This window comes from Lampetra fluviatilis, chromosome 14 (assembly GCF_964198595.1).
Source record: "Lampetra fluviatilis chromosome 14, kcLamFluv1.1, whole genome shotgun sequence".
In the NCBI taxonomy this organism is placed as follows: domain Eukaryota; kingdom Metazoa; phylum Chordata; class Hyperoartia; order Petromyzontiformes; family Petromyzontidae; genus Lampetra; species Lampetra fluviatilis.
This window is the reverse complement of record NC_136288.1, coordinates 3,055,613-3,074,882: the sequence shown is the minus strand read 5'-3', so window position 1 is coordinate 3,074,882 and position 19,270 is coordinate 3,055,613.

Here is a 19,270-nt window from a genome sequence, read left to right as displayed (position 1 = left end):
ACCTGCACACTTGGGCAGTCTCGCCGATGGCCTCTGTGGCGATGTTCACACGCCGCAGCAGGAATTCATTTAGGGGCGAGAAACATGGGCGTCAGGGGGAGAGGGCGAGGAAATGTTTATATTTACCGCCTGCCATTGGGGGCCGTCCATAAATGACGTCACGCGATTTTTGACGATTTTTGACCCCCCCCCACCCTAGTCACACGGCGTCACAAAAAGTCAGACCTCCCCTCAACTATGACGTCACAAAGCTCTGCCCCCCCCCCCCCAAATAAAACATGCTTCAAATCGCTTTAAACTATTGTTATTGTAGTGCGTATTTAATGTGGCGCTGCACTCTGATGTTGTAGGAGAAAACATGTATTAAAAAGTCTATTTAATTAAGTAGAACGTGTCGTCTATATTTATTTAAACTTGCGTGTTTTGATGTGACGTCACATTTCTAAACTCCCCCCCCCCCTCGTCACACATCGTCACAAATGTCTGACCCCCCTCCCCCCTAGGTGCGTGACGTAATTTATGGACAGCCCCTTGATGTGCAAGGCCAGGAATTGAAGCTGGGTTCCCGTGGTGTTTGTGGCACTGTGTGATAATCGTCGCTACAAAGACAAAGATCCCCCGTATAGCCTTAACAGACTGTTGGGGTAAGTGCCGTTAGCGAGCACCTATGAAGGCCGACCTGGCGCACGAGGTAATTGGTTGGCCAACACCACGCCCGGCTCACTGCGCCAGGTAATCATTTGAGGCTGAACCGACCTAGGGGAGGCCCATGACCGTTTCAGATAATAATGATAATCCTTTTTTTACCCTTTTATCTGGCAACAAAACCAGGGGCGGTTTCTTCATTAGGGCGATTGGGCGACGCACCACCAATGTCATTCAACCACAGAGTCACGCTAGCCGTCACTGTGCCTCTGGATATAGTCCAATCAGCGTCATGCTACGTTCTGTGGAGTACCGCCTCTTTTTGGGCGATTTCCCTCCGGCTGAGAATCGCCCCGAGTGTTCCCATAGACTTACATTCAAAGATGTTTTTTTTCGAACGGGGGCGCTGCAATGTATTCTCTATGGCTTCCGGGAGGGCTCGCACTAACGTGCTTACGTCATCATACGTAAGCACGTTGCATCCAACAATATTATTTGTTGCCACCTAGTGGAATCTTTAATAAAAGAAACTTGAGTGGATTGTATTAATAGTGAGTATAGAAACAAACAAGATGTATTGTAAGAGTCACTTTATTTTTCATTAATATTAAAGAAGTGAAGTTGCCTTTACATGCTTAAGCTGTTAATTTATCCTTTGCACGGGTGGACCTTATCCTTATAAATCATCCAGACATTTGCCCCCCCTGAGAGATTTTGCAGGAGCCGCCACTGAACAAAACCAATTATCATATTTTGCTACTGGCAAATGAGGTTCCAATGGCGTTTCAGATAAGTCACAGGTGTTGGCCATAGCACATCGCTTTAACCTCTGCACTGCCACTCCCGCAAGAGTCTTCGTCGCTACACAGAGCTTGCACATGCAAAACCATTCTCCGATACCCTTTAATGATGTTGGGGCAAGTGTTGTCAGCGAGCACCTATTAAGGGCCAGCGAGAACCACACATATATCGCTCAGTGAACTGCCCCTCGTGCCCCGGGGCTCCTCTGTTAAGAATAGAGAACACGAATGTGGGGGCTTAAATGGCCCAGCATCTCAAAATGCCTCATACATCCCATCTCATCTCAATTATGTTCATGCCCCGCTGCAGTTTACATGTTTAGCCTAGGGGACCCCCTGATGACAGCTGTCCCCGTGCAGCATGAGCCGACGCAGCACCCGCCCGCAAGTCGGCATTAGTCAGTCGGTAGGGCGCGATGTTGCTATTGGTTACTCCACTTAAGTGACTTGTGAGTCAATTTAAAAATGTGAGCCGTGACACCTGGACCCGTTAGCCCACTCGTTTGTTTTCTCTCTCTCCCGAATAACGCCACGGGATCTTTCACGTCCACTGCGGTGCAGGCAGCGCGCATCTCATTGCCAACGGAGCCGGGCGATTAATGCACCGGGGAGCAGCCCCCCATGGGAGGGGGGCAGGGGAGGGGGGCAGTGAGAGGGGGGGGGGGAGTTGAACCGCAAACCTCTGCATCAGGCGGCAAAGGCGCGACTAATCGCTCGCTCGGCCACGTTCGAGAGGCATTTAAAGAGCTTTGCCTCATTTGGGAGCTGTTTTACGTGGTCGCGTGGCGCTCACCCGGGAGTGGTGTGTGTTGGGGGGGGGGGGTGCCCATTAATTGGATCGGGCTGCAGCGACATTGGCCGACGAGAGATAAATGGGCTGAGCCGCGCGCTCACTCTCGGCCAACACTCGCAGGGGACCCGCGGGAGGGATTCGGTAATACGCTTTAGCACCCAGAGCCACACGATCATTCCCAGCACGGCCGCATGCAATCTCGCCCCTGCAAAGAGTGGAAGAGCGGGGGGGGCAAATGTAAATGACTTATTACTGCCTTCTGCTCGGCTATATGAGGAACTGTCGCTTCGCATTTCGGGGGAGTTAGACGCGAGTGATGTACTCTGATGCAAAACGCTGAACTGAGTGCACTTAGACGTTGACGTGGGACGCGATCGACTGTGACTGGAATGCCGTTTCTGTGGGAATTAATTGGTCGGGCGAGCAATTAGCTGCCCTCGGCTGAAGGTGATGGCGTATTGAACATCTTCCCTCAAATTAAAACAAAAGGAAATGATTGGCACTTGCTGGGAAATTCGTTGTTGTTGTTGGTGTTGCTTTGTTGATTTATCAGAAACCTGAACTGTTGTGATGCATGTCACATTTAAATAAATCACACGTCTTGAGTAATGATGGAGAAGAGGCAGTTATTACTGACCAGGTTTTAATATGTTTTAGTTTTTTGCAAAATATTAACGATACTATTCTTTGGGTCTTTCGGTAAAGCCACGTAGATAGAAAAAATAACAAATCAAAATCACGACGTTTCTATCGCAACACAAGCAATCGTCTTCAGGTGAAAATGAGGGAAATCTGCTGAGGCAGGCTGTTTATAAAAGTTTAGAGATATTAATTCCTGCAGTCACGAAAGCTTTATGTCAAGATATTAACGATACTGTATTTATGCGTCAACCTGGAATCACCATTCCCTTATGAATGTGTAGTGTCGTCTGTGCGTGCGGATGGCGTGCGTCGCACACAAGGTCAGCCGGAGACAAGGCGGTCGCAGGAGGCACCGATCTGCCCTCTTTATTGTTGTTGCCGAGCTCACGCCACCACTCGGGCCCCCCTTTCTCTCCCATGCACGACCCCGCCCGCGTTGCACCGACCGGGACGGCCAACCACTGTCCGGCCGCGCAATGAGCGGGCGAAGGCGGTGGCGGCGACGATGGCGGTGACGACGAGGCGAGCTCTCGCTCTCTGCTGCTTATATTCCCTTCGGCGCGACTTGGCTCCGCCCCAGCCGCGCCTCTCTTCTCGAACCCAGCAGAGAGTTCCAGGGGCTTCCACGCGAGGTCTACCGTGACCCTTGCCCCAGTTCCTCCGCCCTGCCGGCACACCCGCGTGTATGCTCAGTGGCGTGTGCGCTAAGTGTCCACCTGCAGTTGCTGCTGCTGTACAACAGTCAGCGCTATGTCACTACAAATCTACAAGCACAGCCCTTTTGTCTATCCACTGCTAGATAGGGCCTTGCCACCACGCGTGAGTCATGGTGGTAATTTGACCATACATTACCACACGAGTCAATGGCGGGTTGGTGAAAAAGAGCTTCATAACTCATCGGATTCCTCCAGTCTAAATAAAGATTATTACGTAAGTGGGGGAATAGAAGCATAGTATAGGGACTCCTTTACTTAAGAACATTCGACTTACGAACTTTCAGAGATACGAACAAACCTGTCCGTATAGCCAGTTGCCTGTTCGGATCGAGAGTCGCATTAGATGGTGGTGGTGGCATCTACATCTATAGAAGATTATACAACTTTTAAATCCATTCCCCGTGTTTAGTGTAAATGTCGTACAACATGTTTGGATATCGACATGAGTAAAGTTGGACTTACGAACAAATTGACTTATGAACAGTCATCTGGAACTCTTCTACTTACGAACCCGTTCGTAAGTAGAGGAGTCCCTGTACAGCAAATAGTTTGTGGCTGGTCAAGTCACTTTTCTTTCCAGGAATGACATTTTTACTCTTTGGGTCTTTCGGTAAAGTCACGCAGGTATAAAATAAAACAAAATAGATCACGACGTTTCAGGCGCAACACAAGCGCCCATCATAAGGTGGGAAAGCATGGTCTGTAGCCCTTTTTAAAACAGTCTGCCTCAGTAGCAGACCATGCTTTCCCACCTGATGACGGACGCTTGTGTTGCGCCCGAAACGTCGTGATTTATTTTATTTTCTACCTACGTGACTTTACCGAAAGAACCAAAGAGTATGGATTCCTGCAGTCACGAAAGCTTCAAATCTAGATTGAATGACATCTTATTTATTGTATATTTAGATTGCTTACGCACAATTTTCTTTTACGTAGGCTTTCACGACCAATATGATGATTCATAATTAGTCTATTTTGGGTGATATCGTCGTCGAGTTGAAACGTCAGTTTTTTTTTTCATTATAACCATACACCACCTGACAGAGCTAATCATAGCGAGTTGTCAACGCGAGAAAATATGCCAATTGATTTGGACTTTAAGCAAATCGGAACTTTGAAAATCAAAAGCACATTTTTTAACGACAGTCACGTTTATTTTTTTCTATATTCGAATGTGAATTACATTAATTGTTACATAAAGTTGAGGTCAGAGGTGGATCTAGAAACTTCCTGAAATAATAAGGTTGTGGTGGGGGGGGGGGGTCGCGAAATGTTAAGCTTTATAAATGTTAATTTGACATCAAGTTACAAAAGTAACATTCAATGTATAATTCCTGGTGACGATCAACGCATGCGCTTGGGGTCTCAAAGGGTGGGCAGCGTCGGGAGAGGGGGGGGGGTCGCATCGGCCCATGCCCCCCACCAAACACACCCCGACAGCCCGGATCAGCGACTCTCCTCTCGCTTTGTAACATTCTAAATGTATTTAAACTCGTGTTCTTCTGTACTCTAATTGCCTGGATGTCGTCGAGGTCGACCTTGCAAGAGAAGCAATGTTGCACGTGGCTGAACGGGCCCCCTTGTATGTTTCATCTCCTGGTTAAAGAGGTCACGACTACAACTCCTAACTTCTTGTACGTACGGTGAGAGAAAAAGGTATTTGATCCCCTGCTGATTTTGTACGTTTGCGCACTGACAAAGAAATGATCAGTCTATAATTTTAATGGTTGGTTTATTTGAACAGTGAGAGACAGAATAACAACACAAAAATCCGGAAAAACGCATGTCAAAAATGTTATAAATTGATTTGCATTTTAATGAGGGAAATAAGTATTAGACCCCTCTGCAAAACATAACTTAGTACTTGGTGGCAAAACCCTTGTTGGCAATCACAGTGGTCAGACGTTTCTTGTAGTTGGCCACCAGGTTTGCACACATCTCAGGAGGGATTTTGTCCCACTCCTCTTTGCAGATCTTCTCCAAGTCATTAAGGTTTCGAGGCTGACGTTTGGCAACTCGAACCTTCAGCTCCCTCCACAGATTTTCTATGGGATTAAGGTCTGGAGACTGGCTAGGCCACTCCAGGACCTTAATGTGCTTCTTCTTGAGCCACTCCTTTGTTTCCTTGGCCGTGTGTTTTGGGGCATTGTCATGCTGGAATACCCATCCACGACCCATTTTCAATGCCCTGGCTGAGGGAAGGAGGTTCTCACCCAAGCTTTGACGGTATATGGCCCCGTCCATCGTCCCTTTGATGCGGTGAAGTTGACCTGTCCCCTCAGCAGAAAAACACCCCAAAAGCATAATGTTTCCACCTCCATTTTTGACGGTGGGGATGGTGTTCTTGGGGTCATAGGCAGCATTCCTCCTCCTCCAAACACGGCGAGTTGAGTTGATGCCAAAGAGCTCCATTTTGGTCTCATCTGACCACAACACTTTCACCCAGTTGTCCTCTGAATCATTCAGATGTTCATTGGCAAACTTCAGACGGGCATGTATATGTGCTTTCTTGAGCAGGGGGACCTTGCGGGCACTGCAGGATTTCAGTCCTTCACGGCGTAGTGTGTTACCAACTGTTTTCTTGGTGACTATGGTCCCAGCTGCCTTGAGATCATTGACAAGATCCTCCCGTGTAGTTCTGGGCTGATTCCTCACCGTTCTCATGATCATTGCAACTCCACGAGGTGAGCTCTTGCATGGAGTCCCAGGCCGAGGGAGATTGACAGTTCTTTTGTGTTTCTTCCATTTGCGAATAATCGCACCAACTGTTGTCACCTTCTCACCAAGCTGCTTGGCGATGGTCTTGTAGCCCATTCCAGCCTTGTGTAGGTCTACAATCTTGTCCCTGACATCCTTGGAGAGCTCTTTGGTCTTGGCCATGGTGGAGAGTTTGGAATCTGATTGATTGCTTCTGTGAACAGGTGTCTTTTAAACAGGTAACAAGCTGAGATTAGGAGCACTCCCTTTAAGAGTGTGCTCCTAATCTCAGCTCGTTACCTGTATAAAAGACACCTGGGAACCAGAAATCTTTCTGATTGAGAGGGGGTCAAATACTTATTTCCCTCATTAAAATGCAAATAAATTGATAACATTTTTGACATGCTTTTTTTGTTGTTATTCTGTCTCTCACTGTTCAAATAAACCTACCATTAAAATTATAGACTGATCATTTCTTTGTCAGTGGGCAAACGTACAAAATCAACAGGGGATCAAATACTTTCTTCCCTCACTGTACGTACGTTGAACTCCTTTCGCATCGTACGTAGCCAACCGTGTTCATCGGAGGTGCGGGAGAAGGACAGTACACTAAATACGACAACAAGCAGTTCTAAGGAAATTAGTTTTCAATTTAGTATAGCGGTGTAGTATAGTAGTATACTGCAGTGTATAGTCTGCATGTATGTTGAACTCCTTTCGCATCGTACGTAGCTAACCGTGTTAATCGGAGGTGCGGGGCAAGGACAACAAACTACAAACAGCAGTTCTAAAAAAAAGAAATTTCAATCGAGATTTTATATGTGCATAGCTCCGGTGGCTTCATCATATCGGAAGGAAGAGCGTTCCAGACGGCCGCAGAAGCGCGCCTGGAAGAAAGCGACGCAGTGGCCGTCTTTGTTCGATGGTTCGCCAAAAGCCGCGGCGAGGATGACCGGAGTTTGCGTGATGGTTTTAGATTGAATAAACCTCAGAGACGCTCAGGCCAGATTCAGGTACCAGCTGCCAATAATGTGCATCGTAGGCTGGAGATGAGTCTGTGTTTGCTGGGATGGTTGCCGTGTGCACGAACCATTCTGACACAGCACGTTGCGCAATCTTTATCCATCGGTTAAAACGAATGCAATCGCTTTTAGAAACGTCTTGTCTCTCGTAGGGACGTGTGAATAATTTAAAAGTTGGCCTTGTATTAATTCTTCACGTTTATAGAATTTCAGCACACGTGTACATACAGCACCATGGAGGTTTATAATCACAAGCCTTCGTTTTAGATGTGGGCAATTCCGCAGCAACGGCATTGCAAGAACGATGATGCTGGAATAACAGACACGGATATGTAGCGGGGATTCTCGGGCGTATCACATCAACCTTCTGCATAAATAACATTTAGAAGCTAACAATTTTTTTTTATCAAATGAAGTTTGCGTTACATTTTACGATTATCAGGTTCAATCTTGATTTGAAGCTTTCGTGACTGCAGGCATCCATATTCTTTGGTTCTTTCGCTAAAGTCACGTAGGTAGAAAAATTAATAAATCACGACGTTGTGTTGCGCCCGAAACGTCGTGATTTATTCTATTTTATACCTACGTGACTTTACCGAAAGAACCAAAGAGTATGATTATCAGATTCTCTGTCTTAAATCCGCTTCTGTCTAAACGACCATGCACCATCCACTCACATCTATTCCAGCTTCACCCTATCTTATTTTCAGAAGGGAACATTCATTAATGTGTCCCGCTCCTTGGAAAAGGGTGGAATTCTCGCCACACGTCGGCGGTGGTCATAGCAGATGAGCCGACTGAACGCGGTTTCCAGAATGTTCGTGGATACGCGGGGTCAGAGTCCTTCGAGCCCGGCCTGTGTGTGCGCGCACACGCACGAGGCTGGGTGGAGAGGCGTCTTCATTAGCATGCGAAGCAGTGTGCGAGACGCGTGAGTGGAAAGGGAATGAACCTGCCTGTAGAGAGGGCGTTTTAACATCGCCAACCCTTGCGCATTAAACAGTGACAGATCCAGCGCCAGACAAGGTACGCACTATAATTTCTGCTTATAAATAGGGCAGGGCTGTGCGATACGGTTGACTAAAATGAATGAGTTAATATGCAGAGGTTGATAATATTATGGTAGAATTGGTACAACAAACATTGGGGGAAGACGACGCACGATAAATATCGGCTGCGACGTCTCTCTGAGTGCCGTTTGTCTTGATTTGTAAACAATTTGATGGTTAATAGAAATGCTGATGCAACCTTGAATTGTCACGAAAATCTTCATCAACATTGTCATCATCAGTCGTCATATTGCGCCATTAACAACGCGGGTCTCTGCAGTTCATATTTTAAGAGGAAATTCCACTTCAGCAATGAAGGAGGGTAATGATATATACGGAAATAAACTCATAATGCACCTGATCACAGCTGACTTCAGAAGCGAAACAGAGTTGAGACTGATTTGTGTCCACCGTGCGTATCGAACAGGGGTAGTAGGCATTGTGGGCAGTAGAGGGCAGTGCTATAAATCCATTGTTGGTCTCTCACGTGCAGCGAAATCCATTGTTGGCCTGCAGTGTGAAGTGAGATCCATTGTTGGTCTCTCACGTGCAGCGATATCCATTGTTGGTCTGCAGTGTGCAGTGAGATCCATTGTTGGTCTCTCATGTGCAGTGAAATCCATTGTTGGTCTGTCGTGTGCAGCGAAATCCATAGTTGGTCTGCAGTGAAATCCATTGTTGGTCTCTCACGTGCAGTGAGATCCATTGTTGGTCTGCAGTGTGCAGTGAGATCCATTGTTGGTCTGTAGTGTGCAGTGAGATCCATTGTTGGTCTGCAGTGAAATCCATTGTTGGTCTGCAGTGTGCAGTGAAATCCATTGTTGGTCTGCAGTGTGCAGTGAGATCCATTGTTGGTCTGTAGGGTGCAGTGAGATCCATTGTTGGTCTGTAGTGTGCAGTGAGATCCATTGTTGGTCTGCAGTGTGCAGTGAGATCCATTGTTGGTCTGCAGTGTGCAGTGAGATCCATTGTTGGTCTGCAGTGTGCAGTGAAATCCATTGTTGGTCTGCAGTGAAATCCATTGTTGGTCTGCAGTGAAATCCATTGTTGGTCTGCAGTGTGAAGTGAGATCCATTGTTGGTCTGCAGTGAAATCCATTGTTGGTCTGCAGTGAAATCCATTGTTGGTCTGTCGTGTGCAGTGAGATCCATTGTTGGTCTGCAGTGAAATCCATTGTTGGTCTGCAGTGTGAAGTGAGATCCATTGTTGGTCTGCAGTTTGCAGTGAGATCCATTGTTAGTCTCTCACGTGCAGCGATATCCATTGTTGGTCTGCAGTGTGCAGTGAAATCCATTGTTGGTCTGCAGTGTGCAGTGAAATCCATTGTTGGTCTGCAGTGTGCAGTGAAATCCATTGTTGGTCTCTCATGTGCAGTGAGATCCATTGTTGGTCTGCAGGGTGCAGTGAAATCCATTGTTGGTCTGCAGTGTGCAGTGAAATCCATTGTTGGTCTCTCATGTGCAGTGAGATCCATTGTTGGTCTGCAGGGTGCAGTGAAATCCATTGTTGGTCTGTCGTGTGCAGCGAAATCCATAGTTGGTCTGCAGTGAAATCCATTGTTGGTCTCTCACGTGCAGTGAGATCCATTGTGTGTCTGTAGTGTGCAGTGAGATCCATTGTTGGTCTGTCGTGTGCAGCGATATCCATTGTTGGTCTGCAGTGTGCAGTGAAATCCATTGTTGGTCTGTCGTGTGCAGCGAAATCCATAGTTGGTCTGCAGTGAAATCCATTGTTGGTCTCTCACGTGCAGTGAGATCCATTGTTGGTCTGTAGTGTGCAGTGAGATCCATTGTTGGTCTGTCGTGTGCAGCGATATCCATTGTTGGTCTGCAGTGTGCAGTGAAATCCATTGTTGGTCTGTCGTGTGCAGCGAAATCCATAGTTGGTCTGCAGTGAAATCCATTGTTGGTCTCTCACGTGCAGTGAGATCCATTGTTGGTCTGCAGTGTGCAGTGAGATCCATTGTTGGTCTGTAGTGTGCAGTGAGATCCATTGTTGGTCTGTCGTGTGCAGTGAGATCCATTGTTGGTCTGCAGTGAAATCCATTGTTGGTCTGCAGTGTGCAGTGAAATCCATTGTTGGTCTGCAGTGTGCAGTGAGATCCATTGTTGGTCTGCAGTGTGCAGTGAAATCCATTGTTGGTCTGTCGTGTGCAGTGAGATCCATTGTTGGTCTGCAGTGTGCAGTGAGATCCATTGTTGGTCTGCAGTGAAATCCATTGTTGGTCTGCAGTGTGCAGTGAAATCCATTGTTGGTCTGCAGTGTGCAGTGAGATCCATTGTTGGTCTGCAGTGTGCAGTGAAATCCATTGTTGGTCTGTCGTGTGCAGTGAGATCCATTGTTGGTCTGCAGTGTGCAGTGAAATCCATTGTTGGTCTGCAGTGAAATCCATTGTTGGTCTGTCGTGTGCAGTGAGATCCATTGTTGGTCTGCAGTGAAATCCATTGTTGGTCTGCAGTGTGAAGTGAGATCCATTGTTGGTCTGCAGTGTGCAGTGAAATCCATTGTTGGTCTCTCACGTGCAGCGATATCCATTGTTGGTCTGCAGTGTGCAGTGAAATCCATTGTTGGTCTGCAGTGAAATCCATTGTTGGTCTGCAGTGTGAAGTGAGATCCATTGTTGGTCTCTCACGTGCAGCGATATCCATTGTTGGTCTGTCGTGTGCAGTGAGATCCATTGTTGGTCTGCAGTGAAATCCATTGTTGGTCTGCAGTGTGAAGTGAGATCCATTGTTGGTCTGCAGTATGCAGTGAGATCCATTGTTGGTCTCTCACGTGCAGCGATATCCATTGTTGGTCTGCAGTGTGCAGTGAAATCCATTGTTGGTCTCTCATGTGCAGTGAGATCCATTGTTGGTCTGCAGGGTGCAGTGAAATCCATTGTTGGTCTGTCGTGTGCAGCGAAATCCATAGTTGGTCTGCAGTGAAATCCATTGTTGGTCTCTCACGTGCAGTGAGATCCATTGTTGGTCTGTAGTGTGCAGTGAGATCCATTGTTGGTCTGCAGTGAAATCCATTGTTGGTCTGCAATGTGCAGTGAAATCCATTGTTGGTCTGCAGTGTGCAGTGAGATCCATTGTTGGTCTGTCGTGTGCAGTGAGATCCATTGTTGGTCTGCAGTGAAATCCATTGTTGGTCTGCAATGTGCAGTGAAATCCATTGTTGGTCTGCAGTGTGCAGTGAGATCCATTGTTGGTCTGCAGTGTGCAGTGAGATCCATTGTTGGTCTGCAGTGTGCAGTGAAATCCATTGTTGGTCTGCAGTGTGCAGTGAGATCCATTGTTGGTCTGCAGTGTGCAGTGAGATCCATTGTTGGTCTGCAGTGTGCAGTGAAATCCATTGTTGGTCTGCAGTGTGCAGTGAAATCCATTGTTGGTCTGTAGTGTGCAGTGAGATCCATTGTTGGTCTGCAGTGTGCAGTGAGATCCATTGTTGGTCTGTAGTGTGCAGTGAGATCCATTGTTGGTCTGCAGTGTGCAGTGAGATCCATTGTTGGTCTGTAGTGTGCAGTGAGATCCATTGTTGGTCTGTCGTGTGCAGTGAGATCCATTGTTGGTCTGCAGTGTGCAGTGAAATCCATTGTTGGTCTGCAGTGTGCAGTGAAATCCATTGTTGGTCTGCAGTGAAATCCATTGTTGGTCTGTCGTGTGCAGTGAGATCCATTGTTGGTCTGCAGTGTGCAGTGAGATCCATTGTTGGTCTGCAGTGTGCAGTGAAATCCATTGTTGGTCTGTCGTGTGCAGTGAGATCCATTGTTGGTCTGCAGTGTGCAGTGAAATCCATTGTTGGTCTGCAGTGTGCAGTGAGATCCATTGTTGGTCTGCAGTGAAATCCATTCTTGGTCTGTCGTGTGCAGTGAGATCCATTGTTGGTCTGCAGTGTGCAGTGAGATCCATTGTTAGTCTGCAGTGTGCAGTGAGATCCATTGTTAGGCTGCAGTGTGCAGTGAAATCCATTGTTGGTCTGCAGTGTGCAGTGAGATCCATTGTTGGTCTCTCACGTGCAGCGAAATCCATTGTTGGTCTGCAGTGAAATCCATTGTTGGTCTGCAGTGTGCAGTGAAATCCATTGTAGTTCTGTCGGGTGCAGTGAGGTCCATTGTTGGTCTCTCATGTGCAGTGAAACCCATTGTTAGTCTGCAGTGTGCAGTGAGATCCATTGTTGGTCTCTCACGTGCAGCGAAATCCATTGTTGGTCTGTCATGTGCAGTGAGGTCCATTGTTGGTCTCTCACGTGCAGCGAAATCCATTGTTGGTCTGCAGTGTGCAGTGAAATCCATTGTTGGTCTGCAGTGTGCAGTGAAATCCATTGTTGGTCTGTCGTGTGCAGTGAGGTCCATTGTTGGTCTCTCACGTGCAGTGAGATCCATTGTTGGTCCAGCATACTGTAGAATGGCCAAATAACCGTCACCGCCTTAACAGCATATGCAGGCTTCTCATCCAGTCGTGGATTGATCGCATGCACAAACAGGCAAGACATGTACAATAAAAACATATGCTTATTCTTACACAAGTTAACTGAAACCCAACGTGTATGCACACACGTCTGCAAATATACGCATCGGGAGCTTCCAAATGATTCAGAATGCAAAGGAAGATTTATTTTCTCTCCCATTATTCTCGGTGGCAGGACTGGTCGTCAAAGTGCCGTCCCCTACGATGTTGCCCAGGTGGTGTCTGTTGAAGGGATGTTGGAAGGCAACTTGCTGCGTGATATTTTTATTACACGTTTTGCACCGCTTGCATCGTCGTGGATTCTTCGGCTCATGACGTCAATAGCACAACCCGCATGAAATGGGGGGGGGGGGGGATATAAAATAATAAATAACTGCGTTTTCTTTCGCCATGATGATATAACCAAAAGCAAACAGGGAAGGCTGCGGTCGGGAGCTTATTTTCGTCATAGTTTCGGACGGTTGGGTCCGCAACCAAATCACCCATTCTGATGCGCACGATTTCGTCAGATATCGGAAGCTAAGCAGGCATGAGCCTGGATAGTTCCTGGATGGGATACTACCAAACAAAGACAACGATTCCCCGTATAGCCTTTAACAGATTGTTGGGGCAAGTGTTGCTAGCGAGCACCTATGAAGGCCGGCACGGCACACGAGGGGTTTGGGTGGCCAACACCACGCCCGGCCGCCTTTGTCTCTCCAGCGGTGATGTTTACACACCGCACCAGGCACTCATTTGAGGTTGTGTCGACCTAGGGGAGGCCCATGGCCGGTTCAGATAATCATCACCGGTGTTGGCCGTGAGCGGGAATCTAACCCGGGTCGCCAGATCCGTAGCGCAGCGCGCTAACCCAGACACTACCGCTACTACCAACAACAACAACAACCGCCATTCGCCACTAAGTGGCGGTGACGTCACCACGACGCTTGTGCCAGGCCTTGTGCACCTTGAGGCCACGTGAAGTGTCGAACGCCCAGGAGGTCACGGGGCAGACCCAGGTGCCACGGGTCGACTGACTGAGATGACCGAGATGACTGGCTGATGCACTACCTGTGCCCCCTACTGTGCCAACTTGCTGTGCTTTAGCCACCCGGCGCTCTGCTCGTTGTTGTGAGCGTCGCTCCTCCGCACTCCGTTGTTGCTGGAGGGCGACTGCCTACCATGCACACACACACACACAGGTTGCTAAAAAGGTGGGGGGGGCTTGCGCGGTGGGCAGTAGACCTTCCACACATTTATACGTTCCCCACCTTCGTCAGCCCCGCCTTGGCCAGCATGGTGGAGTAACCTTTCCCCCACTTATAAATGCACTGGCCCTGGCCATGGTTGTTAATGCATCATTTAAAGTGGTGACATCCATTTAAACATTGGGGGCCGCAAGAGATGGGGACGGCTTGGGGAAGCCTCCATCCAGCAACGTCGATCATGGCTGATGATGATGATTGTCAATGTTAGTCTACATGCAATGTTAGTCTATGGGCAATGTTAGTCTATGGGCAATGTTAGTCTACATGCAATGTTAGTGTATGGGCAATGTTAGTCTATGTGCAATGTTAGTCTATGGGCAATGTTAGTCTACATGCAATGTTAGTCTATGGGCAATGTTAGTCTACATGCAATGTTAGTCTATGGGCAATGTTAGTCTATGTGCAATGTTAGTGTATGTGCAATGTTAGTCTACATGCAATGTTAGTCTATGGGCAATGTTAGTCTATGTGCAATGTTAGTGTATGTGCAATGTTAGTCTACATGCAATGTTAGTCTATGGGTAATGTTAGTCTACATGCAATGTTAGTCTATGTGCAGTGTTAGTATATGTGCAGTGTTAGTCTATGGGCAATGTTAGTCTACATGCAATGTTAGTCTACATGCAATGTTAGTCTATGGGTAATGTTAGTCTACATGCAATGTTAGTGTATGTGCAATGTTAGTCTATGGGCAGTGTTAGTCTATGGGCAATGTTAGTCTATGGGCAGTGTTAGTCTAAGTGCAATGTTAGTCTATGGGCAATGTTAGTCTATGGGCAATGTAAGTCTATGGGCAATGTTAGTCTATGGGCAATGTTAGTCTACATGAAATGTTAGTCTATGGGCAATGTTAGTCTATGGGAAATGTTAGTCTATGGGCAATGTTAGTCTACATGCAATCTTAGTCTATGGGCAATGTTAGTCTACATGCAATGTTAGTCTATGGGTAATGTTAGTCTACATGCAATGTTAGTCTATGTGCAGTGTTAGTATATGTGCAGTGTTAGTCTATGGGCAATGTTAGTCTACATGCAATGTTAGTCTACATGCAATGTTAGTCTATGGGCAATGTTAGTCTACGTGCAATGTTAGTCTACATGCAATGCTAGTCTATGGGCAATGTTAGTCTATGTGCAATGTTAGTCTACATGCAATGTTAGTCTACTTGCAATGTTAGTCTACATGCAATGTTAGTCTATGGGTAATGCTAGTCTATGGGCAATGTTAGTCTATGGGCAATGTTAGTCTATGGGCAATGTTAGTCTACATGTAATGTTAGTCTACATGCAATGTTAGTCTACATGCAATGTTAGTCTATGTGCAATGTTAGTCTATGGGCAATGTTAGTCTACATGCAATGTTAGTCTACATGCAATGTTAGTCTATGGGCAATGTTAGTCTACATGTAATGTTAGTCTACATGCAATGTTAGTCTACTTGCAATGTTAGTCTACATGCAATGTTAGTCTATGGGTAATGTTAGTCTATGGGCAATGTTAGTCTATGGGCAATGTTAGTCTATGTGCAATGTTAGTCTACTGGCAATGTTAGTCTATGGGCAATGTTAGTCTACGTGCAATGTTAGTCTATGGGCAATGTTAGTCTACTGGCAATGTTAGTCTACTGCCAATGTTAGTCTATGGGCAATGTTAGTCTATGGGCAATGTTAGTCTATGGGCAATGTTAGTCTACGGGCAATGTTAGTCTACGTGTAATGGTAGTCTATTGTGCAATGCTAGTCTATGTGCAATGTTAGTCTACATGCAATGTTAGTGTCGTGGATTCAACTGAGTCGCCAACGTACTTATTAGAGGCAACACATTTGTTGTGCCATAAGAGGGGAGGGGCTGCTGGGGCGAGGCATAAAAGGGCAGCTTCCTGGCCGATCGGGGCCAGTCGCAGCTCAAGACCCAAGACCCGCCAGCCAGCCAGCTTAGGACCCTGGACCCCCTCGTCCCGCTTGTCCTTGTAAGGGCCGGGACGCTATGAGGGCCAGTGGTGGGACTCTGGGACTCCCGGCTCTACGTCCTTGTAAGGGCGAGTTCCGAGGAAGCCAGAGTCCAGACCCGCACCTTGGCTGGGTCGGGTCAGGTAGCCTCCCCTAGGGTAATTGTAGCCGGAGGACACCAGAGCGTAGCCAGAGTAGTGTATCTAGGCTGTGTACCTAGGCTGTGTACCTAGGCTGTAACAGAGTATCAGGACTGTTGGAGTGTTGTATTGAAGTAAAGAAGTTACCTCTACAAGTGTCTCTGGAACCCACTACACATTTATTAACACCAACACGAAACACAAATGGGTTACTGCCCCTTCACCAGATAACCTCTGGTGGTGGACCACCAGGCTAACTATGCTAGTTACTGGGAGCAGCTACAACGGACAGGACCTAGCTTGGGTCCTCGTCCACGTGTTGGTGACTTCTTCTTGGACGTAGAACATACATCGTATATCTTCAGATGACCACAGCAACGCTGAGCCCCGGTCCCTGTGCGGACCCCAGTTTATATGCTCCTGGGTTGTGGCTGGCCTCCCCCTTGGCCACGACCACCTTCGAGAAACCTCTTGTTGTTTCTTGACCCTTCCCGTAGGATCTCACCCTGACACGTGACCACCCCATAGCCCCCACCTGGAGCCCCTGTGTAGATCTTACTGGTCACGTGCCTTCCAGGGTCAACCAGCGTGCCATGGCCCGGGGTAACCTCATCCCATGGCTGACACTCTCACACTCGCTCCTGTAGGGGTCGGCACTGCAACCACGCGTGGTGCCACTGAGCGCTATCCCAGCGTTCACCGAGCCCCTCTAGGTGTGGTACTACACCCACCTACGGGGTGTCCGCGATGTGAGTACATCGCACGCCGTGCCCCTCCAGGCCCGGCACCACACAGTGACATCCGCGATGTCACTACATCTGTATACATGCAATGTTAGTCTACGTGCAATGTTAGTCTACGGGCAATGCTAGTCTATGGGCAATGTTAGTCTATGTACAATGTTAGTCTATGGGCAATGTTAGTCTATGTACAATGTTAGTCTACTGGCAATGTTAATCTATGTACAATGTTAGTCTTTTGGCAATGTTAGTCTACGAGCGATGTTCGTCTATGGGCAAAGTTTAGATTGCCGTGAGTTCACGAGCAAAACTAGTTAATTAATGAAACGCCAATTTCTAGATCTTATTGGACGTGGACGGCAGCAATAACATGCTCACATCGCGGGGCAATTTTCGGAAAATGGAGGATAATTTAAGATTTTAAATTATTCTAAAAGCGAACAAGCATGGCGAACGACGCACGGTGCATATCCACGGAAAGAGCCGGATATCAGCACACCGCTTGGGAACAAGACCCGCTGTGCTTCTATTCATAATAGCATGATTGTTTCATAAATTGCCCCTCTTTTACACCATCAGCGTAATGTAACTATCTTGCTTATATCAGAACTGTACTTGCATAAGGTGCGCTTCTATCCAGATTCAATTGTACAAAAGATGCCAAGGTAGCATACATGAATTTTATACGGTGGAATTTTTTTTACTTATCTCATGCATAATTAGAATCTTGAGCATAATCCTGAATTATTCAGTTCATATGCTAGAGGCATAATGCAGGCTGTAAAAAAGCAGAATTTAATCAAATTTCTCGTCAATAGTTACGAAAGAAATGCAATAGATATCATGGTCATTTTACAACCTCTAAATGGGAAAATCCTCTGCATAGATGTATTTCTGTAACCTGGAGTATATCTAATAGCCTACATATACTACGTTTTTAGTTGTCATTTTTAAGCTGGGGGAGAAACCGATTTGGAAAATATATTCTAATAATTTAAACGAGAGATTTTCGGACAACCCCTCCCCTATCTGTGCAAGTGGGGAGCTGTCCACTTTCTGACCGAGTCAAACAGAACGAACCACATCGAGGCAGTCTTGAGATGCATTCATTGATTGGAGAGTTCCTCAATAATCCCCTTCTAATTTTCACGCCCGTAAATTCTAACGAGGGTCCGTCGTGTCGCGGTGCCACACAGGGGTCCGGTGACGGCTGATAAGTAAACACGAGTCCGTCAAAGGCATCTGTCAAGACTATTTCACGACGGAGGGCGGGTGCGGAGCGACCTGCAGCGTCTCCTAGCAACCGCTCTCAGGAGGAGGAGGAGGGAGGAGGAGGAATATGAGGAGGAGGAGGAGGAAAAAAAAAGAGCGGCACACGCATTAGAATGTGCGCTGCGTGCAGGTGCCGTACGACGTGCACTGCGAATCCACAGCCCCCCCCCGCCCGCCAACCCTCCCCCCCACCCAATCTCCAGATGTTGTTGGGCCGCGAGACGTGCAATTGTGTAAGAGGTTACGATTCGCTTGCTTGCAAGGGCCTGCCTGCAGAATGCAAATGCGCCGCATTGAGATCCCAATCGAGATTCGTTCTCTCCATCGAGCTGCCATTCATTGCAAATCTGTTGGAATAAACGGCAGCTGAGCAGCAGCAGCAGCAGTCGTGGTACGTGGGACCCCCCCCCCCCCCCCCCGTGCTGTTCTCCAAAGAGGGGGCAGGTGTTTGGTCGGGGTGTGTTAGTGTGGGGAGCGGTGGTGTAGTAGTTAGCGCTGCGAACCTGGTGACCCGAGCTCGATTCGCGCTCACGGTCAACACCGGTGGAGATTATCTGAACCGGTCCTGGGCCATCCCCTGGGTCGACTCAGCCTCAAATGAGTACCTGGTGCGGTGTGTAAACGTCGCCACTGGGGAGACAAAGGCGGCCGGGCGTGGTGCTGGCCACCCACCCTCTCGTGTGTCACAGTGCCGGCCTTCGTAGGTGCTCGCTAACAGCACTTGCCCCTACAGGCTGTTCAGGTTATACGGGGGCTCTTTGTCTTTACAAGCAAGAGTTGCTGGAGGTGGAGGCGGGTGGACAGCTCATAGACGACGATGAAAGAATAGGTATCTTGCCACGTTGAAGAGACGCACAGAAACCCCGCGCAAGCTGGGCGAGGAACGGGACCCAAATTGAGACGTGCGCCACCGTGGCGCTGGGTGCAGCGCTGGCAGCGGGCAGGGAGGGAGGGACATTCACCGGCAGTCGCGGCTGCCATAGCGGGCGCCAAGGGTCCTTGGTGGGGGGACGTGTGCGCGGTGGTGGAAGGAGCTGCAGGGGAAGGAGGGAAAGCGCGCGACCCTCTCATCACCATTCAGCTGCTTGTCTGCTTGGCCTTTGCG